The following is a 27,583-nucleotide window of genomic DNA, read 5'->3' as shown; positions in this document are numbered from 1 at the left end:
GTCTTTCAGGTATCCTGGTCCCAAGCTGTATCGGGCTTTATACACCAAAACTAGAACCTTGAACTTGGCCCGGTAGCAAATGGGCAGCCAGTGCAATTCTTTCAGCAGCAGGTTGGCATGTTGGTGATACCCTGCCCCAGTGAGCAGTCTTGCTGCTGCATTTTGCACCAGCTGCAGCTTCCAGACCAGCTCAAGGGCAGCCCCACATACAGCGCATTACAGTAATCCAGCCTGGAGGTTACCAGTGTGAGGACAACTGTGGTCAGGCTATCCCAGTCCAGAAACGGCCACAGCTGTCTTACCAGCCGAAACTGGTAAAAGGCACTCCTAGCCATGGAGGTCACCTGGGCTTCTGGCGACAAAGATGGATCCAGGAACACCCCCAGACTACAGACCTGCTCTTTCAGAGGGAGTACGACCCCATCCAAAGCAGACAACTGACCAATTATCTGAACTCGGGAACCATCAACCCACAGTGCCTCTGTCTTGCTAGGATTCAGACTCAGTTTATTGACCTTGAGAGAACTAGAAAAGGTCCTCAAATGCAAAGATGTATCATTGAACACTAAAGTCAGGATCATTTAGACCATGGTATGGATGCGAAAGTTGGACAGTTGAAAAAAGTAGATAAGAGCAAAATCAACTCATTTGAAATGTGGTGTTGGAGGAGAGCTTTGAGGATACCACGGACCGCAAAAAAGACAAATAATTGGGTGTTAGAACAAATTAAACCAGAATTATCACTAGAAGCTAAAATGATGAAACTGAGGTTATCATACTTTACACACATTGTGTGAAGACATGACTCACTAGAAAAGACAATAATGCTGGAAAAAACAGAAGGGAGTAGAAAAAGAGGAAGACCAAACAAGAGATGGATTGATTCCATAAAGAAAGCCACAGACCTGAACTTACAAGATCTGAACAGGGTGATTCACGACAGATGCTATTGGAGGTCACTGATTCATAGAGTCACCATAAGGCGTAATCGACTTGAAGGCACATAACAACAATCCCAGTTTATGTCTAGCTTTTAAGCATCTGAGCATATTTTTGTAACTTTGCAATCTACATTCATATTGGAAAAGTTGTATGAGTTTTGAAATACCTGAATTAAAAAATATCTAAATTTGTGTTTTTTTTAAAAAAAATACTAGGTTGTATTCAGCTATCTTGTACCCAGAGCAGACACAATGAAATTAGTAGCCATGATTAAAGTCCATTGATTTCAGTGGGTCTACTCAGAGTAAAAGTTGATTCCATTGAGTAGGGTTAGAATGAGTAGGTCTAATGTTGGATATACACCACTGTCTTTACATCTTATAGTATTTTTCATGTCCTCAGGTGGCCTCTGCCCTCTCCCAAATGCATCTTTATTCTTATCAATTTGGAGCATACATTTAATGCAGGAGATGTTGCTGGACGATCCCTCGCGTCACCCCGACTATCCCTGTTTGGGGCTGATGCGAGTCTAGCAACATTCAGAGCACGGTCACCCCTGATTTAAAGCATGAAAGATTGTTTTTTTTTAAAAAAAATAGGGGGAAAACTGATTACAAAAAAATCCCAGTGGTGACAAGGGATGGAAAAATCTGTCCATTTTGGTTCTCTGTTTCTCATTTTTCCAGTCTTAAATTAATTTCTCCACAGTTCTGCAGCAATTTGCGATTTTTCTTTTTAAAAAACCCTCATGAAAATTCTCCAGCATTTCAGTGCAAAATTCTCCTAATAAACAAATTTTTGTAGGCAGTTTTGACTAATGTACACATTTTTGCAAGCCATTTCTCAAGTTGTCATATAGTGCCACCCTGGGCTCCTTCTGGGAGAAAGGGCAAGATATAAATTTAATAAATAATAAACAAATAATGCATTTTTGTATGTTTTTACATACACAGTAGGGCCCTGTTTTTCGGCAGCCCGCTTTTCGGCGTTCCACTAATACGGCAGCTTTCCATTAGAGTAAGGCCCCACTCCTACGGCGCTTGTTCCCTTTTACGGCATTTTTCAGGTGTCGGGCGCCATTCTATTGAACGAGTTCTGCTTTTCAGCAGGTTTCACTTTTAGGCGGGGGTCTGGAATGTAACCGGCCGTATGAGTGGGGCCCTACTGTATTAATTTTTATGCACACTTTCCCCTAATGTAAATGTCATTTTATCAGCTAACTACATAGCAAAATTCAAATAGGAGTGATTTTTTTCAAAGGATGGCTGTCTTTCGGTTCTCACATGATTTCAGAAAGTGCAGATTTGATAGATTCAGCTTGAAATACGAACTGAATTGAATTCTCACCCATCCCTAGTGCTGACTGCTACTGCCTCCCCGTGCTCTATCCGTATGAGCTGGCGGTAGTTGGCGCCCATTAGGACTGGGATGGCGGATGGTAGAGAGGTCAACAGGAGATGAAGCCAGAGCCAACTAATTCTACCCTCCCCCCATCTTCCTCTCTGCTGAGTTCTACAATGGCAATATTGAAACTGAGAAGGAGGAAGCTGGTGGGCACGGCCACCCCCTGGGCTAGATGCAAGTAAGAAGGCAGGCAAGTGGGGGACAGCTGAGGGCAGACTGAGGTTAGTGGGCCAATGCCACATTTGCCCCAAGTGGGGTACCCTCCACTGCATTATCACGACCTGCCCAGAACTGAGAACCCACTTCTGTTTTTTTTCTAGTGCTGTGCTGAACCTTTACCTCCAGTTTCATGAGATCCTTGAAACCCCTTCAGCAGCGGCGAGCACGGAGCCATGAAGTACTATGAGGAGGCCAAGCGCAACAAGCTAGCACAGCAACAGCAGCACAAGGCTGCCACCACTGCTGTTATGCTGTTATGCCAGTCCAGCACAGCAGCCAGAGACATCATTTCATGTATGCAGGCACAGGGAATCAATGGGGCAAGATTTCTGTGCCGGCCAGCAACAGACAACTGCGGGACCATATGCCGGAGGCGGCTCCAGTAAGACCTTCCTTTGCCCAGGAAAAATGGCAGCTTGTATTACCCTCCCTTGCTGCTCGACACCACCTGCTTCAGTGCCGGCATGGACAAAAAAGAGAGAAATTAAGCAGCTGAGCTGATCCGTACTTCCAATATAGAGAACAGCAGTATCAGAATTCGGTCTGTGGTGTTCGTTTTGTGTGGAGCTGGATAAAGAATTTGAACTGCACAGGCAGAGAAAAAGAAACAGATCTCCACTGCTCCTGAGGAAGGATTACTCCAAAATGCGTTGAGCCTCAATAAATTTACCAAGCACCAGAGCCTGCCTCTCTTTTTTGTCCATTACGTGGTGCTTTTCCCTTTTGTTTCTGTCAGTGTCGGCATGGCCATAGTCAGCCTCCTCCTCAAGCCTTTGTCCTGCTTCTTCACCTATCAGATGTTTCAGGAGCATGGAGCGCAGAGGAGGGTATGCCTTGAACCTACACTGGGAAGGTTCGCCGGAGAGGTACATTTCCCGGTACAGTATCGACTCCACTGCTATTTCCCTCGTCCGCCATTACTGTGCCAGCTTCCTCTCCCTGTTCCTAATGTTTTAGAAAAACTTTCCTTGCTTTTGTACGTGTCTCTCCTAATTTGGAGATGAGCATTTGCCTCCCATCTTTTCTCCTGGGCCCCTTTTTAGAAGGCCAAGAAGAGAGAGGGGTGAATTTTTGCTCTGTGATTTGTTAATGTATTATTATTATGTATTATAATGTATAATGTATTATTATTGGATGTTGCAACTGCTGCTTTTTGTAAACTGTATTGTTTTTTTATTGATGTATTTTTATATTTGTGTTTATCTTTTGTAAGCCGCCTTGAGGGCCTTTTGGCCAAAAGGCGGGGTAGAAATCAACAACGACAACAACAATAGTAATAAATACAGGCTATTCTTCCTTCTGCTTTGGGGTGGGTGGTAGAGAGGAGAAAGCCAGTTTTGGGGGGAGGGAGTGCTGCTGCTGCTGCTCAGTACTCACCTTCATACCATTACAAAGTGGCTGAGTGCTGTTCTTCCCTTTACGATTCTTTTGAACAGCTTCATGCCAATCTCCAGCACAACACAGCCTCCCGCACTTCCCGGAATGTTCCTGGGAGGCTGTTGCATCATGATATTCTCCTGTGGACATTGCAGGAAGAGTGGTCAGCTGGGGAGGCTGCCTGTGGAGGGCTGAAGAGTGGCACGATGCTGGGAAACAACAGTATTTTGCAGAGCTTGGAAGTAACTAGTTACAAGTAACAAATTACTTGTAATTCATTACGTTTTTGAGTAACGAGTGGGTAATTCCTTTACATTTTGATTGTAATAGAACTAGGAGTAATTTTACTACTTTTGTGGAGTAATTGTAACATTTCCAGAATTACTTTTGGGCATTACTTGGGAGGGGAGCAGGGGAAGTCTTCTGCTCCTCTGATTTGTGGATGAAAATCATGTGCCTCTAACTGGGCTTCTGTGCAGTGTTGCTCTTTCCTCATGCTCTGTGGATGGGCAGGAGGCGATGAGGGAGGAGGCGGAGAGTGAGATGGGGTGGAGTGGAGAAAACAATTATTTTAAAAAACAGATAGTGGTGGTGAAGAATGAAGTGGAGGGGAAAAGGATCCGGAGGTCAAGAACATGGATAAAGGAGGAGAAGGAGGCAGCAGCAGAATGGAGATAAAGAACTGTGGAGGTGAAAATGACAACGTGTGTGTGTGTGTGTGTGTGTGTGTGTGTGTGTGTGTGTGTGTGTGTGTGTGAGAGAGAGAGAGAGAGAGAGAGAGAGAGAATACGGTGTTTGCACTTGACACACAAAGTGGCCTCCACCACCCTCTCTGGCTACTGTGCTGCATTTGCAGTATTTTAACTTTTTTGCATCTCAGGGGAAAATGTTTGCTTGAGTGAGTGTCCCTTAGTTGGTGGCAGGGCAGGGTCTGGAAGGTGGTTAAGTGAGAGAGATTATTCTGGCTGGCTGAGTGGAGGGGGGTTGCACTTGGTTTGACGTGCAAAGATCTGAGTAGTGGCCTCAGCCTCCCTCCCCACCACCCTTACCAGTGGAGAGACCACCATTGCTATCTTATGAATAAAAATAATTATTATACTACCTCTGTATGTGTTTGTTTATTTTTAATGTTGTTTTAGGCTACTTGTGCAGCAGCCAAGGCCAGCACCTTGTAGGCTTTTTTAAAAGTAATTGTAAATTAAAGAAATGTAATTGTAGTGATTACTTTTGAGAAAAAGTAATCGGTTACTTTCAGAGCAATTGCAATTGTAATGGTAATTACTACTTTTTTGGGCCATGTAACTGGAACTGTAATTTATTACTTTTTAAAAGTAATCTTCCAAGCTCTGGTATTTTGTCACCTTGCAAGGTTATTAAGATAAACACCGATCAGAACCAACCTAGCGCCCTGAAAATGTCACTGAATTCCTCGCACCCCTCTACAGTTTTCAGGGGCAGTTTAGTTTTGCCCCTCCTGTCTCACAAATGACTAGGGGGAGAGTGGAATGTGTCAAGAAGTTTGGTTCAGCCCTAAGATTTTTCAGTGCCATTGTTCCACCTGATCATGCTTACCTTACCCAAGGGTGGGGTCATCCTTTCACTACTAAAATACTGAGCATATTACTCTTGCATATAACCACATCATGAGTTTTTAAAAGATTTTTTTGAGGTGTTTTGTTTTTAAGGTTTTTGTTGGTTTGTTTCTAGTGTATTGTCTCTGTTGTTTGCCACCCTGGGCTCTCTTTGGGAGGAAGGGCGGGATATAAATTAAACAAAGTAAATAAATAAACAAGATCTTTTTTTTATTTTTGCAGTGTAAGAGGTAAGGTGTTTTAAAGTGTTTTTAGGGCTTCTGTTTGCCGCCCTGGGCTCTCTTTGGGAGGAAGGGCGGGATATAAATTAAACAAAGTAAATAAATAAACAAGATCTTTTTTTTATTTTTGCAGTGTAAGAGGTAAGGTGTTTTAAAGTGTTTTTAGGGCTTCTGTTTGCCGCCCTGGGCTCCTGCTGGAAGGAAGGGCGGGATATAAATCAAATAATAAATAAATAAATAAATAAATAATCTGAGAGTTTGCTGTCCAAGGAAGGGGTTATACTGAGCACCTTCCTTAGACAGCAACTCTGTTAAGTTGCCAGAGAGATAATAGCTCACTCTTATATAGAAAAAAGCTTCTGAAGTTTTTTTAAAAAATGCTTCTGTCACTGAAAGGTCACAGATGCTGAACAGCATATAGGCACTTGGGCCTGGTGATGAGGAGACCTGTGCAGATGATATGTCGTGTACAATGAACACGTGGAAGGTGGACTCATGCCCACAGAAGACACTGTAATTGCTAATGATGCATATTATTATTATTACTACCTTTCACACAAGGGTATCATGGTGACGTACAATAAAAACATTTAAAATGTTAAAAACAAACAAAAAAGCAGACATATTTAAAAATCAAAACAGTGCCATGCAAAATAGACCCTCATGGCAGTGACCCATTCGTCCAGCTGGGACAGCCCGTTGGAATAAAAATGTCTTCACTAATTTCTAGAAAGTGCAGAAAGTGGGCGCCTGTCGTATCTCAACGGGAATGCTGTTCCACCAACAGGGGCTGCCACACAGGACCCCTTAGTCAAATCAAATCAAATCAAATCCTTTAGCTGTATTAGCCACAAGCCATTGCGATTGGAATATACAAAAACAGTAAGAAAGAGATATACAGCTTAATCAAATTATCCTACTAAAATTCTAGCATTTATGTAGGATGCTGGACTCTATCAGATTAAAACTCAAGGTACCATTGTAGATCTTGTTCCAATGGCACCTGTGAAAAATTCTGCAGATATTTCTGCTCTTGGCCCACAAGAAGAAAACCCATACAGAAGTTACTTGAACACCCTGGGGAAGATGACAGCAGTGGGGAAACGAGCTCACTTTTCAAACCTCTATAGAAAGAGCAGAATAGCATTACGTGGGCTACTGTTTCAACACTACCATCTCCGCATGGGCATACACAATTTTGCAGTGGGATTCTTTTTAAAAGCCCTTCTAATATGGCTGGACCCCTTAAGAACATAAGAACATAAGAAGAGCCTGCTGGATCAGGCCAGTGGCCCATCTAGTCCAGCATCCTGTTCTCACAGTGGCCAACCAGGTGCCTGGGGGAAGCCCGCAAGCAGGACCCGAGTGCAAGAACACTCTCCCCTCCTGAGGCTTCCGGCAACTGGTTTTCAGAAGCATGCTGCCTCTGACTAGGGTGGCAGAGCACAGCCATCATGGCTAGTAGCCATTGGTAGCCCTGTCCTCCATGAATTTGTCTAATCTTCTTTTAAAGCCATCCAAGCTGGTGGCCATGACTGCGTCTTGTGGGAGCAAATTCCATAGTTTGACTATGCGCTGAGTAAAGAAGTACTTCCTTGTGTCTGTCCTGAATCTTCCATCTTGAGCCTCCTGTTTTAACTGCTGCGTTGTTTTAGTGGGATTGTTTTACTATACATTTTAATCGTGGATGCTTATATTTAATGTTTTAATGGGATGGTTTTATTGTGTATTTTAATTATGGATGCTAATCTTTTAATATCTGTATAATGGGTGTTTACGCTTCGCAAGCCACTTAGAAGCCTATCCTGGCATTAAGTGGCATATAAATAAATAAATCACCATTTCAAGGTTTTTATTAGCGTAGTGACGGGTAATGGGAGGTATGGTGTTGTGAGGAGAACATGCCAGGTAAGGGGAACCCGTCCCAGACAAGTAGTGCCTGTGACCCGTTCCGGTTCTCCTCATATCCCCAGGACTGCTGGTTGTCCTATCAGTCAGCCTTCGGATCTCCATATGCTGCTGTTAAACGCCAGGTCGGTACAGCAGAAGATCTCCCTTGTTCACGATTTAATTGTGGAGGAGGCGGCTGACCTGGCGTGCATAACCGAGACCTGGGTGGGTGATATGGGAGGAGTTGCTCTTTCCCAGCTTTGCCCACCTGGGTATACGGTTCAGCATCATGGTAGAGCCGAAGGTCGGGGAGGCGGGGTCGCCGTGGTCTATAGGAGCTCTTTCTCACTCACCGAGCACCCTGTACAGGTGACGACTGGATTGGAGTGTCTCCACCTTGCGCTGGGCCAGAGAGACAGGCTGGGAATTCTGTTGGTGTACCGCCCGCCCTGCTGCCCAACAAATTCCCTAACTGAGCTGACAGAGGTAGTCTCAGAGGTATTGTTGTAGTCCCCTAGACTGTTGGTACTGGGGGACTTCAACGTCCATGCCAAGACTGCTTTATCTGGGGCGACTCAGGACTTCATGGCATCCATGACAACCATGGGGCTGTCTCAGTTTGTTACTGGCCCGACGCATGTGTCGGGACATACCCTTGATTTGATCTTCGCCACTGGACAGGGAGATGGTGATCTGGAGGTTGGGGGTTTTTCATCTACCCCATTGTCATGGACAGATCACCACTTGCTGAAGTTTAGGCTTACAACGACCCTTTCCCTCTGCAAGGGTGGGGGACCTATTAAATTGGTCTGCCCCTGGAGATTAATGGATCCTGAGGGTTTCCAAAGGGCTCTGGGGGATTTTCCGACTGAGAAGACTGGCGCTCCTGTTGAAGCCCTGGTTGATCTGTGGAATACGGAGATGACCCGGGTGGTTGACACGATCGCTCCCATGCGCCCCCTCCTATGTAGAGCTCATACAGCCCCATGGTATACCCCGGAGCTGAGAGCGATGAAGCAAGAGAGGAGGAGGCTTGAGTGCAGATGGAGGCGCACTCCCGACGAATGCAATTATGCCTTGGTAAGTGCCTGCTCTAAGCTATATACAGCAGCGGTGAGGGCAGCAAAATATTTTGCTGCCAGTATTAAGGCATCACTCTCCCGCCCAGCTGAGCTTTTTAAAACTGTACGAGGGCTTTTACATCTTGGCCCTCGGGATACTATAGATTCATCTGTAGCCCGCTGTGATGAGTTCGCTGGACACTTCCAAGACAAGATCGCTAGCATTCGTCGGGACTTAGACTCCAATATTATAGCAGTTGGATTCAATGAAGCATCCAGACCACGGTCTTGTCCTTATTTATTGGATGAGTTTCAGTCTGTACAGCTTGAGGATGTTGACAAGATCCTTGGACTGGTGCGGGCGACCACGTCGGTGCTGGATCCTTGCCCCTCTTGGCCGGTGAAAGCTGGTAGGACCGGAACCGCCAACTGGGCCAAGGAGGTAATCAATGCCTCTTTGTGAGAGGGAGTGGTCCCTGACTGCCTAAAAGCGGCGGTAGTGAGACCACTCCTGAAGAAACCCTCCTTGGACCCAGATAACTTGAACAACTATAGACCTGTGGCGAATGTTCCGTTCCTGGGCAAGGTTCTGGAGCGGGTGGTGGCCGACCAGCTCCAGGGGCTCTTGGATGACACTGATTATCTTGATCCGTTTCAATCCGGTTTTAGGCCTGGGTTTGGTACCGAAACAGCCTTGGTCGCCCTGTATGATGACCTTTGTCGGGAGAGGGACAGGGGGAGTGTGACCCTGTTGATTCTCCTTGATCTCTCAGCTGCTTTTGATACCATCGACCATGGTATCCTTCTGGGAAGGCTCACGGAGTTGGGAGTTGGGGGTACTGCTTGGCAGTGGCTCCACTCCTACTTGGTGGGTCGTCAACAGAAGGTGGTGCTTGGGGAACACTGCTCGACACCCTGGACTCTCCATTGTGGAGTCCCACAGGGATCGGTACTGTCCCCCATGCTTTTCAACATCTATATGAAGCCGCTGGGTGCAGTCATCAGGAGTTTTGGAGTGCATTGTCACCAGTACGCTGATGACACACAACTCTATTTCTCCTTTTCATCTTCCTCAGGTGAGGCTGTTAACGTACTAAACCGTTGCCTGGCCGCGATAATGGATTGGATGGGAGCTAACAGACTGAAGCTTAATCCAGACAAGACCGAGACGCTGTTAGTGAGTGCCTTCTCTGCCCAGATGGTGGATGTTCACCCTGTTCTGGACGGGGTTACACTCCCCTTGAAAGAACAGGTTCGTAGCTTGGGAGTTCTTATCGACTCTTCCTTGTCTCTTGAGGCTCAGGTAGCCTCAGTGGCAAGGAATGCTTTCTACCATCTCCGATTGGTAGCCCAGCTACGTCCCTATCTGGACAGTGACGACCTCGCTTCAGTCGTTCATGCTCTGGTAACTTCTAGATTGGACTACTGCAATGCGCTCTACGTTGGGCTGCCCTTGAAGACAGTTCGGAAACTACAGTTAGTCCAGAATGCAGCAGCCAGATTGTTGACGCGGACAAGAAGGTCCGCTCATATTACACCCGTTCTGGCTCGTCTGCACTGGCTTCCTATTTCTTTCCGGGCTAAATTCAAAGTGCTGGTTTTGACCTATAAAGCCTTACACGGCATGGGACCGCAATACCTGGTGGAGCGCCTCTCCCAATATGAAACTACCCGTACACTGCACTCAACATCTAAGGCCCTCCTCCGAGTACCATCCCATCGAGAAGCTCGGAGGGTGGTGACTAGAAATAGGGCCTTTTTGGTTGTGGCTCCCGAACTATGGAATGGTCTCCCTGATGAGGTGCACCTGGCGCCGACGCTGCTATCTTTTCGGCGCCAGGTGAAAACCTTTTTATATTCCCAGGCATTTTAATGCGTATTATTATATGTATTGTTGTATTTTGTTACTGTTTGATTATTTTTGTTTACTTTTGTTGGTTTGATTCTATTGTATTATTGTATTTATATATTCCTGATAGCTTTATTTTATGTACACCGCCCAGAGAGCCCTTGGGCTTAGGGTGGTATATAAATTAAATAAAATAAAATAAATAAATAAATAAATATTTCTGAATTTGAGTCTTTTTTCTGAATGGCTCATTTTAATTATGGATGCTTATCTTTTAATGCCTGCGCAAGGACTATTCACGCTTTGCAAATTGCTGATAAGCTTCTTTGGGCATTAAGTGGTAAATAAATAAATAAATCTCCATTTTGAGGTTTTTAGTTCAGAATTTTGTACAAAGCTTTCGTGTATGGACAGCACTGATGTGGATACCTGCACACAGTGGAGATGAAATGAATTATCTCCCCCCCCCATTTTGTTCCTTTGTTGTTCTTCCAGTTTGTTCTGCCCTTGTCATGACTCCAGCATCAAGCAGAGACCCAGATATTACAAAGGCACAAGAAGAAGAGCCACTGGTACTGACCAAGGAGTCCCTGACCCACCATCAAGACTGAGCTCAGGAAGAAGTGGCTGCCCACCGCCACTGTGAATGTCCCAAGCCTAGACCTCAGGATCTGCAGCCACCCAGCCTGGTTCCACTGAGGGGTCAACATCCTCACTCTTAAGGGCCTTGTACTCCACAGAGTTGGCTCACTCAACACAAGATCCTGGAGAGGTGAAGTGCCAGGAACTAAACCAGAGGGGTGTCCCTTTAAGGAAAGGAATGGAGCCTGGGGGAATATCAGGATCCCATCTGAACATGGAGGGAGCTATGCAGAGGAAGAGTCTTGGGACAAGGAGAGCCCCACCACAACTAAAGACTTGGAGGAGCCGGAGGAGCCCCATCTTGGGGATGCCTCAGCTAGGAGCTTCAGGGACCCCTCCAACCATATGCTGAGCCCTGCCTTGACCCCAGGCCTTAAAAGTGAAGGACTTGACAGGAAGCTCTGAGGCACCATAGGAGTGCCCATTTGGCTGCCAGAAGGCTCTATCAGGCAGGAGATCTCTCCTCGGGAAGAGGGAGATGATCCTGCTGCAAGCAATGACCCAGCAGAGGGTGAGGAAGAGGAGCTGACAGTGAGTACAGGAGTCCCTCCGTCTCCTCTGGACCTTTGCTATGTTAACAGCTCCCTTTAGAGCTCATTAGGGTCCAGCTCTTGGACTTCCTAGCTCTGCTTCAGCTTCACCAGGTGCTGGTCTTGGACAGAAGGGTAGTTCAGAAAAGGGAGCACAAAAGGGCTCTGTCTAGGGAATCTGTCAATTTTTGTTTCTCATTTTTCCAAAACTTATGTTCAGTTCTCCACATCTCCACATCAAGTCGAGCATTTTTGTTAAGTCCTCATGAAAATTTCATCAGCATTTTAGTGCTAATTTATTCTCATATGTGCTTATATGAAATTTTGCAAAAAAAAAAAGCATTTGTGTATGTTACTTTCACTAATACATGAATTATTACACACACTTTGCTCCAGTTCTGTGTTGCTTTTAAGTGTTTTTGTTGCAGTTTGTGCATCACCTTGAGACGTGCACAGAATATGCACATTTTTTGTATCTACCTGGAGAAATGCATTGCAAAATTCTGAGAAGTGAAAATTCAAAGAATTGCTGTATTTCAGCTCTCATATTGTTTCGGAAAGTGCAAATTGGTTAGGTCCACTTTTATCCAAAAACTCACACTAACAGTTTTTAGGGTGTATTTTATACACCAATGAGATTTCCAATGTATGGTGTGCTGATAGCTTGACCCCAGATACAGTTTGTGTCTGCGGTGTCAGAAGAAGCGTGCTTGATACTAACCGAACACTTATTCAGAGGAAGCAGAATATTTCTGTGCATTGGACTCCAGTACTCTTTGTTTTATGAAAAAATGATGGGGGGGGGAATTATTGCCCCAATCTGCTAACATTGGCTGGGGCAGTAAAAACACCCCAATGCACTTCTGGGACATTTTATGTCCCAGGTGTTTTTTGTTTGTTTGTTTGTTTCCAGAAAGAAAAGAATAAATGGTAACTGGCTGAAATTTGGGGACATGGTACAAGTGACAATTTGTAGAAAGACTACCCTGTAGGCCTACTTATGTCTGAATTGCACTATGAAAACTACCAGGGGGTAGTGTTTTGCCCCACAAAGGTGGACGTTTAAATGTTATTTATTTGTTTAATTTATATTCCTCCCTTTGTCCCAAAAGGAATCCAGGACAGCAAACTGAATTGAATTTCTCCCCCATCCCTAGTCAAGAAGACTGAACTTTTGCTAGAAACAGCTTTCTGTTTGCTGGGCTCTGTCCAAAGTGCTGAAAGACCTGCCACTGACTACCCTTGTCTCCACAATTCCTATTCCTCACTGAACTCGACCTGTCATTTTCCTGCCTCTGCTCTCCCTCTGCCCCAGCCTGTGTGCTGGATCTGCATTTCCCTGATTCACCCATGGGTTCTGCTCCTCCTGAATTCTAGTTTAATTAGGAGCAGGTCTGCCACAGCTTTCAGATCATTTGCAGGTTTTCCTCCCCAGTCTTTGTTACAAAAGCATGTGTGCATTGACAAACCGCTGCCAAAAAAAATAAATAAACCCACTCAATGTGATTGCATTTGCATTTTAAAAAAATTGTTTGTGTGTCATGTTTTACTGGACTGCACATGTGATCCTGCACATCGATGAACGCTACACATAAGAACATAAGAAGAGCCTGCTGGATCAGGCCAGTGGCCCATTTAGTCCAGCATCCTGTTCTCACAGTGGCCAACCAGGTGCCTGGGGGAAGCCCACAAGCAGGACCCGAGTGCAAGAACCCTCCTGTGGCTTCCGGCAACTGGTATTCAGAAGCATGCTGCCTCTGACTAGGGTGGCAGAGCACAGCCATCATGGCTAGTAGCCATTGATAGCCCTGTCCTCCATGAATTTGTCTAATCTTCTTTTAAAGCCGTCCAAGCTGGTGGCCATTACTGCATCTTGTGGGAGCAAATTCCATAGTTTAACTATGCGCTGAGTAAAGAAGTACTTCCTTTTGTCTGTCCTGAATCTTCCAACATTCAGCTTCTTTGAATGTCCACGAGTTCTAGTATTATGAGAGAGGGAGAAGAACTTTTCTCTATCCACTTTCTCAATGCCATGCATCATTTTATACACTTCTATCATGTCTCCTCTGACCCGCCTTTTCTCTAAACTAAAAAGCCCCAAATGCTGCAAACTTTCCTCGTAAGGGAGTTGCTCCATCCCCTTGATCATTCTGGTTGCCCTCTTCTGAACCTTTTCCAACTCTATAATATCCTTTTTGAAATGAGGCAACCAGAACTGTACACAGTATTCCAAATGCGGCCACACCATAGATTTATACAATGGCATTATGATATCGGCTGTTTTATTTTCAATACCTTTCCTAATTATTGCTAGCATGGAATTTGCCTTTTTCACAGCTGCCGCACACTGGGTCGACATTTTCATCGTGCTGTCCACTACAACCCCGAGGTCTCTCTCCTGGTCGGTCACCGCCAGTTCAGACCCCATGAGCGTATATGTGAAATTCAGATTTTTTGCTCCAATATGCATAATTTTACACTTGTTTATATTGAATTGCATTTGCCATTTTTCTGCCCATTCACTCAGTTTGGAGAGGTCTTTTTGGAGCTCTTCACAATCCCTTTTTGTTTTAACAACCCTGAACAATTTAGTGTCATCAGCAAACTTGGCCACTTCACTGCTCACTCCTAATTCTAGGTCATTAATGAACAAGTTGAAAAGTACAGGTCCCAATACCGATCCTTGAGGGACAAAAAGAATATTGCTGCAATCATGCAGACAATCACATTAAGACTCTCTTTAAATTTTTTGTACTGTTTCTCAATGCACACAAGTAATCATGTGCATTGGTAAGACTGTATAAAAAGAGATGAGACCACTGTTCCCATCATCCCTGGTCACAGGTCATGCTTCCTAGGGCTGATGGGAGTTGTAGTTCAGCAACATCTGGAGAGCTAAAGGTCTGACAAACACAATGGAACAAAATGCATGGTGGAGAATTCCTAATGCATCCCTTTTACCTCAAAAAGAAGACCAGGTGGTTTGGAACCTCAAACTCCAGGGAAGCATTTGAATGAGGAACATTTCAGAAGCATACCTGCTATTTGCAATGCAGCAAATGCCCACACATGGCAACAGTTCCTTCATAAAAAACCCTGCAAGCTCTCAGCCACCATGGCATTATAGTTTTGAAAATGACTGACGTTTTGATTTGCACAACCAATATTTATCCTAGACCCAACCCAAACAACCTTTACTTACTCTTGTACGAAAGGGTTCCAGCCAGGTTTGCTCAGACTGGACTACTTGGATCCCCCCGTCTTTAAAAAGAAATCACACAAAAGACTCAGACAGGATAACTGAGCATCATTTGATAACCATTTGTTTTTGACTGACAGCATCAAAGGCATAATGAGCTCTTGCTTTTTAAAAAAAAGCCCATCAAACTGCATCACCCACACTTCAAATGGAAATGCAGATAAAACCTTAAATCAGAAAGTTCTGTAAATGGTCTGGGGGTTTGAAGATTCACAGAAATGCAGAAGGAAAGGAAAAGCACAGAGCTACTTATAATAATAAAATGTTGAGCTCAAGAGACTTGAAGATGGGAATTTAGCAATCAAAATAAACACTACGCAAGAGACACATCAGCAGTGATGGAGTGAGGCTTGTGTTGAATAACGCTGCTTATAAACAGGAAAATTGATAAGATGTGGGATTTGCTTCTTATTAATACCCCAGCGAAGTCTCTAAATAATGCCACTGGTACTCCAACACAATAGCAAGTTTGTGTAGGCCACAAGAAACATAAAATTCCACCATGCTCTACAACAGGAATAATATCTTCCCTTCAGTCATCACACATTCATATGGCACCCTCCAGCTAATCATTCAGGAAAACAAAGCAATAACATATCACTTAACTCTTACCATTGTCCTTCAGCTATAGATCCCAACACATTATGTCAAAGTCATTGAAGTGCTGGGAGAAAATGAGAGAGATGGGGTGGCACATCTGCATCATACATTTGAAAAATGGAAATGGACTGCCTTCAAGTCGATTCCGACTTATGGCGACCCTATGAATAGGGTTTTCATGGCAAGCGGTATTCAGAGATGGTTTGCCATTGCCATCGCCTTCCTCATACATTTAATGCACTATTATGCCACATTAGTCATGGCTTACTTCTGAGTAAAAAAAATGAATTCCAGCAGGGAGAACCTTTTCCAACCCCAGGAGCTGCACCCCAGTGTGGGGCGTAGCTAGAGAGGGCACAGAAAGTGTTGTAGTAGATGAGGCAACCCCAGACTCTCCCACACCACATGTGTACATGCCAGACAAGCATCACAAATTCACTCCCCCTTTCACTCCCACACACCTGCTCACAATGGTAGCTGGTGGCTCCATGTCAGTGGGGCAATGGCAACTGCTCTGGGTTTTAGTGGGCAGCTGCTTGAAAGTCCACACTAAAACCCAGAGCTGATTCCATTATCCGACTGACATGGAGCCACCAGCCATCACTGTCTAGTCAATCCCTCTCATACTCTTCATCTTCCCTGGGCACTATTAGGCTTGACAAAAATTATCCTATTGAGTCAATAGGAGGCTTTTTTTTCAAGATCAATTGAGGGGGCATTTTAGGTGGTAAGCAGCCATGCATGGAGAGGGAAGGGTTAACTCATCCTACCCCCAAACAGACCCCCTAACTCGGTGTCATATTTAGGCTTGAAAACCAAATCTTATTACCATTAATAGGAGGGTTGTCTTCAAGACTAATTGTGTTTTCTGCAAGGGGGTGTCACAACATGTGGGGAGGTGGTGGTTAGCCTTTCTCTCCCAGCTGCAACTCCTCCCCAAAAAGTCAAATGTCAGTCCCACATTTAGGCTTGAAATAAAAGCTCTTATGGAAGTCAATGGAAGCGGATTTTTTCCAAGTCAAATTGTGATACTGGAGGTAAGGGGGAGAAAGGAAGGCTGTGGATGCGATGAGTGGCCCCATAAGCTGCATCCAGCCAGTGGTTCTCCACCCCTAATGTATAATATTGTACTGCTAGCTTGCGGTCCTATGCACAGCTACTCAGGAGAAAATCCCACTGAATTTCATGGGGCTTGGCTCTGAGTAAGCAAAAACCAGATTATGCTGTTGCACTTATTTACTCAGAGGTCTCACTATATTCAGTGGAACTTATTCCCAGAAAGTATGCATAGGATTTAAGCCTTAGGCTGCATTCCTAAATGCACTTCTTAGAGGGAAAGCTCTACTGGACTCAGTGGAGCCTACGTCTGAGTAAACATGCATAGGATTGCACTCATTATCACTTAAAGCTGAATCCATGATTGTCTGTTAGGCCCCATCTGCACTATACATTTAAAACAGGATCATACCATTTTAAACAGTCATGGCTTCCCAAAAGAAACCTGGGAACTGTAGTTTGTTAAGGGTGCAGAGAATTGTTAGGAGACCCCTATTCCCCTCACAGAGGTACAATTCCCAAAGTGACCAAAGAAGAAAGAAAAACATCTGACCTCTGAGAGCAAGCATTACAAATATAACAGTTAAATTCAATAGAAAGTTCTGAAATATGCATCAAGGTAGCATAAAGACTCTTTTTAGTGCAAACCAATAAAACTGTTATTAGAACCAGTTGGTATATAAATTTGTTGAAAAACTTTATGAATCACAAAAGGGGAAACTTGATTATAATCAGTTATTTAAAGTGGTCTTTTCCCATGATGAATTCAATCAATGATCTAAATGAGATGCTCTGGAAATGTGTTGATGGGTTAGGATATAAATCCCTGAAATAAATAAAACAAAGCACCTTAAGTTATATCAATCAATCTTCCTAGCCTCACCAAGCCCACTAATAAGGGTGACAGTTTAGCTCAAAGCGATCAAGGCTGGTGCCCTATGTACACAAATAAGGCTTTGCAGTTTCCCCAACTCGATTATATCCAGCAAATATTTGAAAGCTCTTTGCTCATTCAAAACCCTTCACATTTAAATCCCTGCACCTCCTAACTTGCTGATTCAGTTTTCAATTAGTTCAGGCACTTGCATATTCTTAATTATGTTAACAAGGACAACGATGTTTAAAATACGAATATCTAAAACACGTTCTGCAGATTTTGAAGCAGAGTATCTGTTTTATAAAGCAGGTAAATTATCATAATCCATCTCTCCCTGACACTGATAAAAAAAAATTAGCATTGCCCTCCCTCTGTGACACAGAGCCCAAAGGCTGCTTTATATTTTGCAAGACCCCTAAATGTAAGGAACCTCTGCACAGGAATGAGCATGCAACCAGGCATTTCCCTACTTCACACCTAATTGCTGAACAGGACAGGGACATTTTAGGTGAGAGGAAGGAAAAAAGGGGGATCTAGGCAATAGTCTCAGTAAGCTCTAGGTTTAATGCATACCTGTTCAGAGTGTTCATTATCCCACTATTTTATTATATGAGTCTCGCACCTCTTTGGTCATTACTTTGCTTTGGTGCCAGCTTTTCCCAAGAAATGTATGTCAGGGTCAGAAACATGCATTCCATTCATCAACAGGGTGATTTATTGCGTATCAAAGAAATAGTGAGTGTTGAATCTGGGAAGGATAAATGTGCCTAAATTATTCTAAACAATCTTGGTGGGGCAGAGAGAGAAAGCTAGAAGTAATCTCGAGGCCATCTTGACTGTGAGTGTTGAAAGACTCTCTCCTTGCTTGCTGGCCTGCTTCCATTTGGCCTGGGAGGGTGGGGTCCTCTCTGAATTCAAATGCTACTACCTGAAGGTGGCAGACACCATCTTGATAGTGGGGTGCTGTGTAGGGAATTTGTTTTTGGGGGGGGACAATTCTGGAAGTCAGTTATTTTTGCTGTCCTTGGAATTATATTTTTGTATTTCATTGTTGGGTTTTATTATGAATGATAAGGGGGTTGTTTCATTTTATTGTATATTTAATTAAATGCTTTTGTGAGCTTATTGTTTAAATTTTGTTTTGTAACGGAGTGAATTAAGTGACTTTTTCAATGCTGTAAGCTACCTTGAACATAGAATACCATGGAAAGGTGGCATATGAACATAAGAAGAGATCTGCTGGATCAGGCCAGTGGCCCATCTAGTCCAGCATCCTGTTGTCACAGTGACCTTCCAGTTGCCCATAGGAAGCCTGCAAGCAGGACCTGAGTACAAGAGCACTCTTCCCCCGCCGTGTTTTCCAGCAACTGGTATTCAGAAACGTACTGCCTCTGACTGTGGAGGCAGAACATAGCCATCATGGCTAGTAGCTTTATCCTCCATGAATTTGTCTAATCTTCTTCTAAACCCCTCCAAGTTGATGGCCATCACTGTCTCCTGTGGGAGCGAGTTCCTTAACTTAACTATGCGCTCCATGAAGAAGTACTTCCTTTCATCTGTTCAACGGAACTCACGGTGGTTCCATTGTCATGGACAGATCACTACCTGGTCGGGTTTAGACTCACTGGGACTCAGAACCTCTTCAGGGGTGGGGGACCGATTAGAATGGTCCGTCCCAGGAGGCTGATGGATCCGGATGGTTTCCTGACAGCTCTTGGAGATCTTCCTGTCACCTTGGCAGGCGATCCTGTCGAAACCCTGGTTGACCTCTGGAATAGAGAAATGGCCAGGGCAGTGGACACGATCGCTCCCGAGCGTCCCCTCTTTCAGAGTGGAGCCAAACCGGCCCCATGGTTTTCCAAGGAGCTGGTGGTGATGAAACGTGTCAGACGGGGACTAGAGCGACGTTGGCGGAAGACTCGGAGCGAAGCTGATCGATCTCGGACTAGAGCCTATTTGAAGGCCTACTCCGAGGCAGTACGGGCTAAGAAGAAATCTTTCTTCTCGGCCTCCATTGTGTCTGCTGGGAGCCATCCAGCGGAACTGTTTCGAGTGGTTAGGGGGCTTTTAAGGGTAATTCTGACCACTCAGCAGACCGCTGTCAAGAATTTGCATGGCACTTTGCAGACAAAGTGGCTCAGATTCGCTCTGACTTGGATGCTAAAATTGATACAGTCTCTGAGGATGTAACTTTGGTGCCTGTTTGTCCAATTAAAATGGATTCTTTTCAACTTGTCCTGCCTGAGGATGTGGACAAGATCCTTGGAGCGGCACGTGCCACCACTTGTGTACTGGACCCTTGCCCTTCCTGGCTCATTAGAAGTACCAGAGGGGGACTGGTCGATTGGGTCAGGGGAGTAGTTAATGCCTCTCTACAAGAAGGCAGAATTCCATCATGCTTAAAGGAGGCAGTTATAAGACCACTGCTGAAAAAGCCCTCCCTGGATCCCTCTTTACTAGGCAACTACCATCCAGTCTCCAGTATTCCATTTTTAAGCAAGATAATAGAGCGTGTGGTGGTCACCCAACTCCAGAGATTCCTGGATGATACGGATTATCTGGATCCATTTCAATCTGGTTTCAGGCCTGGCTATGGGACAGAGACGGCTTTGGTCGCCTTGGTGGATGACCTACGCAGAGAACTGGACAGGGGGAGTGTGTCTCTGTTGGTTCTACTGGACCTCTCAGAGGTTTTTGATACCATCGATCATGGTATCCTTCTAGGCCGCCTTGCCGAGATGGGACTTGGGGGCACCGTGTTGCAGTGGCTCCAGTCCTTCCTGGAGGACCGAACCCATAAGGTGGTACTGGGGGACTCCTGTTCAACCCCCTGACCATTGACCTATGGCATCCCTCAGGGTTCAGTTTTGTCCCCCATGTTATTTAACATCTACATGAAACCGCTGGGAGAGGTTGTCCGGGGTTTTGGGGTTCGGTGCCATCAGTATGCCGATGACACTCAACTCTTTCTCTTTTCCACCTGAAGCCAAGGAAGCCGTACAGGTCCTAAACCAATGCCTGACATCAGTGATGGACTGGATGAGGGCAAACAAGTTGAGATTAAATCCTGATAAAACAGAGGTACTCCTGGTCAGTTGGAGGGCAGATCAGGGAAGAGGGATTCAACCGGTGCTGGATGGGGTCGCACTCCCCCTGAAGTCTCAGGTTCGCAGTTTGGGTGTACTCCTGGACTCAGCTTTGAATTTGGAGGCCCAGATTACTGCTGTATCCTGGAGCACATCTGTCCAATTAAAACTGGTGTGCCAGCTGTGCCCGTTCCTGGAGCTGCCTGATCTGACTAGGGTGATGCATGCCTTGGTTACATCCCACTTAGACTACTGTAACACGCTCTACATGGGGCTGCCTTTGAAGACTGTTTGGAAACTTAAATTGGTACAAAGAGCTGCAGCCAGAGTGCTAACCAGGGCTGGTTACAGGGACCATACAACCCCCCTGTTACAACAGCTCCACTGGCTGCCAATTTGTTTCCGGTCACAATTCAAAGTGCTGGTTTTGACCTACAAAGCCCTATACGCAGTGGCGTCACTAGGGGGGTGTGGGGGGTGCGGACCACACCAGGTGACACCATCAGAAGGGGGTGACTCTCAGCTTTAATTTAAAAAAAATTAAGTTTCTAGGTGGTCCGGTTCTCAAGATATACATAAAAACGTCAGCCACCCCCCAGTGGCATCACTAGGGGGTGCGGGGGGTGCGGACCACACCAGGTGACACCATCAGAAGGGGGTGATTCTCAGCTTTAATTTTTAAAAAATTAAGTTTCTAGGTGGTCCGGTTCTCGAGATATACATAAAAATGTCAGCCGTCCCGTTAAATCTTTTTTTAAACTACTGTATAGCACTTCGTAGCTTTAACCCCGCCCATTCAGGATTGCAGCCAATCAGTGAAGTGTTTGTTTGACCTGTGGCAGTGTCTAGTGAACCTCATTGCAAGGCCAGAAAATGGTGGTTCCCCCCCACCGTTTATCTGAAAATCTCATAAATTGGGTAAGTATATATATTTCAGTTTTTTCCCCTCTTGTGTGTAGGAGTCAGATCTATGTGGGGCTGCCTTTGAAGACTGTTTAGAAACTTAAATTGGTACAAACAGCTGCAGCCAGAGTGCTAACCGGGGCTGGTTACAGGGACCATACAACCCCCCTGTTACAACAGCTCCACTGGCCGCCAATTTGTTTCCGGTCACAATTCAAAGTGCTGGTTTTGACCTACAAAGCCCTATATGGCTCAGGTCCAGGTTATTTGACAGATCGTATCTCCCTACATGAATCTGTCCAGGATTTGAGATCTTCAGGTGAGGCCCTTCTTGTGCTCCCCACACCTTCGCAAGTACATATGACGCGGACACGAGATAGGGCCTTTTCGGTGGCCGTCCCTAAACTATGGAACTCCCTTCCGAGTGAGGTGCGATTAGCTCCCTCCTTGCCATCTTTCCGGCGACAAGACTGTTTTATTTCAACGGGCATTTGGGATAGAGAACGACCAAGATTAAATGTCATAGGATTGGTGTCTACAGTATATGATTTTATTATTTTAAATTGTCCACTGTTTTTAACGTATGTTTTATGGTTTTTAAATTTTCTCATAGTTTAATTCTATTTTAATTGTATATTTCTGTATGTTTTAATGGTGTTGTTTTTAGTTGTAAGCCGCTCTGAGTCCTATTGGAAAAAGGGCGGGGTAGAAATAAAGTTGTTTATTATTATTATTATTATTATTATTATTATTATTATTATTATCTGTCCTGAATCTTCCAGCTTCACTGGATTTCTACAAGTTCTAGTGTTATCAGATGAGAAAAGCTTTTCTCTATCCATTCTATCCATGCCATATATAATTTTATAAACTTCTGTCATGCCACCTCTTCCTCTACTTCTCTCGACAATGTGATCGTCACCATCATCCTGTTCTTTGCATGGTTTTTGTACTCATTTTCCCCTTCGCATGCTTGTAGGGTCTTGCCCAGATGGTAAACACAGTTAATATTATGGGTAGTGCTACTGTTTTCTCCCGGCTTGCTGTCTCGACTAACAGGAAGCCACAGAGTAGGTTTTTACTGATACAAACACTGAGGATGGGGAAGAAATTCTATTCAGTTTGCTTTTAAAGCTGAATCTGTCAAAATTCACAATTTCCAAAACAAAATGAGAACTGAAACACATCCATCCTTCCCAATTCACCCTTATCCAAATTTTGCAATGCTGTCCTCCAACCAAACAATATTCACAAAAATGCATTATATTAAGAGAAGTTGCTTGCAAAAATGTGTACATTGGTCCAGCAGCAGACAAAAATGTGTTTATGAGGACAAATTCACGGTAAAACACTAAAGAATTTTTGTAAGGATTTTTTAAAAAAATCAGATTGCTGCAGAAATGCGGAGAACTGAATTTAAGATTTGAAAAATAAAAAACAGGGAAAATCAAAATTCACAGACCCTTCCATCCCTAACACACACAGACACAGGGCTCATCCAGACGACTGCAAAATGTGTGACACGCGCACTATGTGTGTTTATTATTTTTCGGTCATCCAAATGACATCACGCGCTGTTATGCATTTTCGCGGGTTAAATCCGCTCCTTGCAATACTGGCAAAAATGCGATTTGCTGTTTGAAATCGGGAATCATCCGCTGTGCCACAAAAAGGGTTTTTTTTCCATTGGGAAACAGCAAACAAAAAGGTAAAGTGAGGACTATCAGATGACAAACTGAATATGGAAACCGTGGATTATCCCACTCCGTTTGGATAAGCCCATAGACACACACAAACACACTGACTTATGGTTGTGAATACCTCCTCTTGGAACTTCTTCCTCTTTCATAGAATAGTCACATATTGATCTCACCCAATAAGGGATCAGAGAGCGAACAGGATGCCATCACAATGCAACAGATTTGTTTCTCCAGTGATATTATACTGAGGACGAGTGAGAACTAATTAAAAATGTAAACATTTCTGCACATAGTGCTGAAATAATTGCCTAATATTCACTGTTACTATGTACAAATCTGGAAAAGGAATTACTTATGAGAGCATCTGCCTTAATTTGGATCATGAACCTTGCTAGAAAATTGAGGTAAATCCAGACACTGAAAATGCTCAAAGAAGAGAAGTATGCCACCATCTCCCCAACAAGGTTATGGCATAGACTTTTCTACAAAGAGAACAGGGGTGTAGCCGTACAGAGTCTTCGGGGGGTTTTTAGACCCCTTACTTTTTTGGGAGCAGGGTCCCAGTGTCTCCAGGGTCTTATGAGCCAATCAGCATGAAAGGGGAGTGTGTTAGCCACTAAGAACAGTTTTCTAACATGCTTCCTTGTCCTTTCTGGCTGATTGGACCCAATCAGAGTGAAAGAGGTGAGTCAGGCACTCAGAAGACTCTTTGCAATAGCTAACACTCTATCCTTTCATGCTTATTGGACCCTAGGGACATATGTTGTTGCAGGAGAAGGCATCAACGTAGCAGCAAAAGGGGGAAGGGGCATGGCTGTGTCTATCAGGAAGGGACCCTGCAATTTTGAATTTGCCACCACGCTGCTGAAAGAGAAGGTTGATTTCTGTCGGCAGAAGCAAAACACTAATCTGTGTTCAATGAACCCAGAATAAAATATGCAGGCAGAACAGTCAGGCCGAGAGTAAATTGTTATAGAGGATGCTAAATTAAGCCTGGAGAATGGTGATGTAATACCAAGCAGTTTTACTGGGAGATAAAGCAAACCAGTCTGCCTTCAGCACCAAGGCATCCTATGGACAAAGCGAGTTGCATGCACAGCCCTTTTTATTGTGGACGTTGTCCATGACTGGGCTGCAAATGGAGTCACCAGTGCTTAGCTTAGTGATGGATAAATCTGTTAACTGCAGTTTCTTTCTGTCTTCCCTTTTTTCCACTCTTAAGTTCAACTCTCCACATTTCTGCATCAGTTTCTGGATTTTATTTTAAAAAGTCCTCATGAAAATTTAGCAGCATTTTAGTGTGAATTTCTTGTAACATGCACAGCAATTTCCCCATTTTTGTATGTTGTTTTTGCTGTTGCTGCTGCTGCACAATTGGTCTGTAGTGGTTTGTTCTGCGTTGTCTTTTTTTTTTAAAAAAAAGATTGTGTTACTGGTGGATTTGTATTCGTTTACCTGATGAAAACCTCCCTGTATGTTGTGAAAGTGGGGATTATAAAAATCATCTAAACAAATAAATAAATAACTCACTAAATTGTGATTCTGGGCCCAAAAAGGTTGAGCACCCCCTAGACTAGATGATCTTTGGGATCCTCTCCAAGTCTATGCTTCGACATCTCAGTGATTTCCCACATTGCTTTTAGGACTCTTTTGCTCCTCTTGTGGGCAGGGTGTTTGCACTGCTGTTTTTCAGAATAAAAAAAGAGTTATAAACGCATAAAACGTTATCCACTGTTGAAACGGACTTCTTACAGCTCTGTCTTGTGATTATTTTTAGTGAATATACGTATGTCTGTAGTAACTGCGGTGCATATAGCACTTGGTATCATTGTCTCAAAGTAAACCTGTCTTCCGCTGATTTTTATCTCAGACAAATGGCATTGAACTGGGGAAATGAAAAAGAAACATCCTTCAAAGCTAATTGATGCCAATTGATTTTGTAATTAGTATCCAAGAAACCTATATAACTTGGGAAGGGGGATTAAAGACTTGCCTGTTGTGATCCAGCACAGCCTGATTTGACTTTGGCCTATTCTGTGTGACCATGGCCTTCCAGGAAGGGTCACTGCTTCAAACCAGTTTCCTCTAGTAGCCCCGAGCCAAGCTAGACCAGGGCAAGTGTATCCTCGGGCAGAGCCTGTCTGGTCAGGACTCTGGACAGATCACCATACGGGGTTCTGGCTAGAACTCACCCTAAGAGAGCTATTGTCTTGGCAGTATGCTGGGGCCTTCTGTAGTCTGGCTGGTCTGGACTTGCTGTTAACCCCACCCCACCTATAAAGGTTTCTGTTTCTTAAAGAGCCAGTGTCCAACTCTGCAGCTACTAGCTCCTACAGCATAGGGGTGACGAGGGCTGCATCAGAGTGGGGGAATGCTCTGAGTAGTATCCTCTGTTCTGAACGGTCCTGGATTGGGGGATGTTAGGTCCCTAGGCAATACTTCTTCCTTGTATTTCTCTGAGCCAGAGATGGGATGGAGGCCAGAGAACATGACAGCTGCCTGTTCATGCTGGGTGTATACGTGCTTGACAAAACCATAGGAAAACTGCATCTGTGTAGAACCTGCAGGAATTCATTCTTCCTGCTATACAGAGCTTGCAATATCCAGGACAAATAGAGGTTAATGATAGGGATTGCAGGCTTCCATGATATCTCAGTATACCTTGCAACTATGTTTTGGGATTACCATCTGACAAGCAAATTAATCTACATTGTCTTTGCCTTGCAGAAATGTTAGATGACTATAATGATCATGTCTTGATCTTTGATGATGACTTGGTCTTTTCATTGATGGGAGACTTGATGATTTTGTATTCAGAGTCTGATCTTGTGGACTCGAATAGAAGAACAATTGCATCCGAATTGCTCAGGGAAAAGCCTGCAGCTCAGCCGTAGTGTGTCTGCTTTGCATGCAGGAAGACCCAGGTTTAATCCTCAGCATTTCCAGGTAGGGTGGGGAAAGACTCCCTGCCCAAGAGCTGCTTCCCATCACTGTAGACAACACTGCGCTAGACAGACCATTTGGTCTGACTTGGTATAAGGCAGCTTCCTTTGTTCCTGTGATGCTTTCTTGCTATGAGCCCTGTGATTTGAATATAGCATCTACAGCTCAAACCTAATAATGCACTCCATTCAGCAGATCCACAATTAGGTAGGTCAGCAAATTGGACAGCTCCTTGAATGTCTGGACTAAAACTCAGAGCAGATTTCACTGTCCTACTGACATGGAGCCACCAGCCACCACTGGGTCAACTTGGTACCCCTCTCCCCCCATTATATCCTAGGGCCACTGTTCAAAATTGAACTTCTCTAAAGGAATGGTTCAATTTTTAAAAAATCAGAATTTTTGAGATGGATAAATTGGCAGATTGTGTCCAAAGGAGAAATGGGGCTATATTTAACTGTCCTACTCAGAGCACACCCAGTGAAATTAATGAACCTAAGTTAGTCATGTCTATTAACATCAATGTCCACCAACTTTATTGGCTGAGAAATGGACAGTATCACTTGTTGACTGTATACTTATTTCATAGAATTGGATGGAGAAGTTTCCCTGTAATTTTTTCTCTTAAAAAATAAACTTTGTGCCAGAATTGTCCCACCCCTTGGCACTGTGCAATGTTCAATGGCGCTTTGTTTGTTTGTCTACCATGCTTTTTTCTGGCTAGCCCCTAAAATTTGCATTGTAGACTGTAAAGCAATTTGTTTGTCACCTCCAGACAAATGAGGATGGCATTTCTGTTGCAGGGTGGCAAAAGGCTGGAGCTTGCATAAGCTGATAAATGTGAAGCAAGGTGACTCTACTTGTAAGCATTATGTATTACTGTGAAACGGCAAATCCTTCAGACATTCTCAAGTGTCTTAGTAAACTACACAATTGCCTCCTGCACTGGATTCAGACACCAGGAAAATGGGAATAGACATTAATATACAGCAGTCCTCTTGGCTCCTCTTAGACTCTGACATTGAGTGGCAGGCAAAATAACTATTTGCAATTTCTTTTTAAATCTCTTGTCTGTTTCCTAGCTGCTTAAATCTACTTTATCACTCTTAATAAAAATGGAGTTTAGAGAACCAAGTCTATAAAGGTTTTATTCAACTAAGTCCTAATCAGAATGAACTAAATGCAATAAATTAACTTCATTAATTGCAATAGATTTAATCTGAGCAATTGAACAAAACCCATAAATTTTAAATTGGGGAAAGAAGGCTGGGGGGCAAGGTGGACCCTGGGCAACACGGGTTGGTTCCTGCCCTACACCTTGGGGCAGGATTTTATTATCTCTCTTGGAGACCCAAAGGACAATGCTTTAACATCCCCACACTTCATGTCAGATGCTGAGATTTGGCAACTCTAGAAATAAGAGAGGCTGAGA

The 27,583-nt window shown here is 44.2% G+C and overlaps 1 protein-coding gene across 1 annotated transcript in view; it reads right to left on the bottom strand.

The window, feature by feature from the left end:
* TRPC5 (transient receptor potential cation channel subfamily C member 5) overlaps nt 1-25,445 on the bottom strand; it is a 245,212-nt gene extending 219,767 nt beyond the window's left edge. Inside the window, exon 1 of the mRNA XM_061598336.1 lies at nt 25,401-25,445. The gene's annotated coding sequence lies outside the window, so the exon portion shown is untranslated. The remainder of the gene's footprint in view (nt 1-25,400) is intronic.
* Nucleotides 25,446-27,583: the final 2,138 nt, after the last annotated feature.

The sequence above is a fragment of the Rhineura floridana genome, chromosome 16 (assembly GCF_030035675.1).
Source record: "Rhineura floridana isolate rRhiFlo1 chromosome 16, rRhiFlo1.hap2, whole genome shotgun sequence".
Classification (NCBI taxonomy): Eukaryota; Metazoa; Chordata; class Lepidosauria; order Squamata; family Rhineuridae; genus Rhineura; species Rhineura floridana.
The sequence above is the reverse complement of the archived record's forward strand: the minus strand, read 5'-3'. Positions and strand labels throughout refer to the sequence as shown.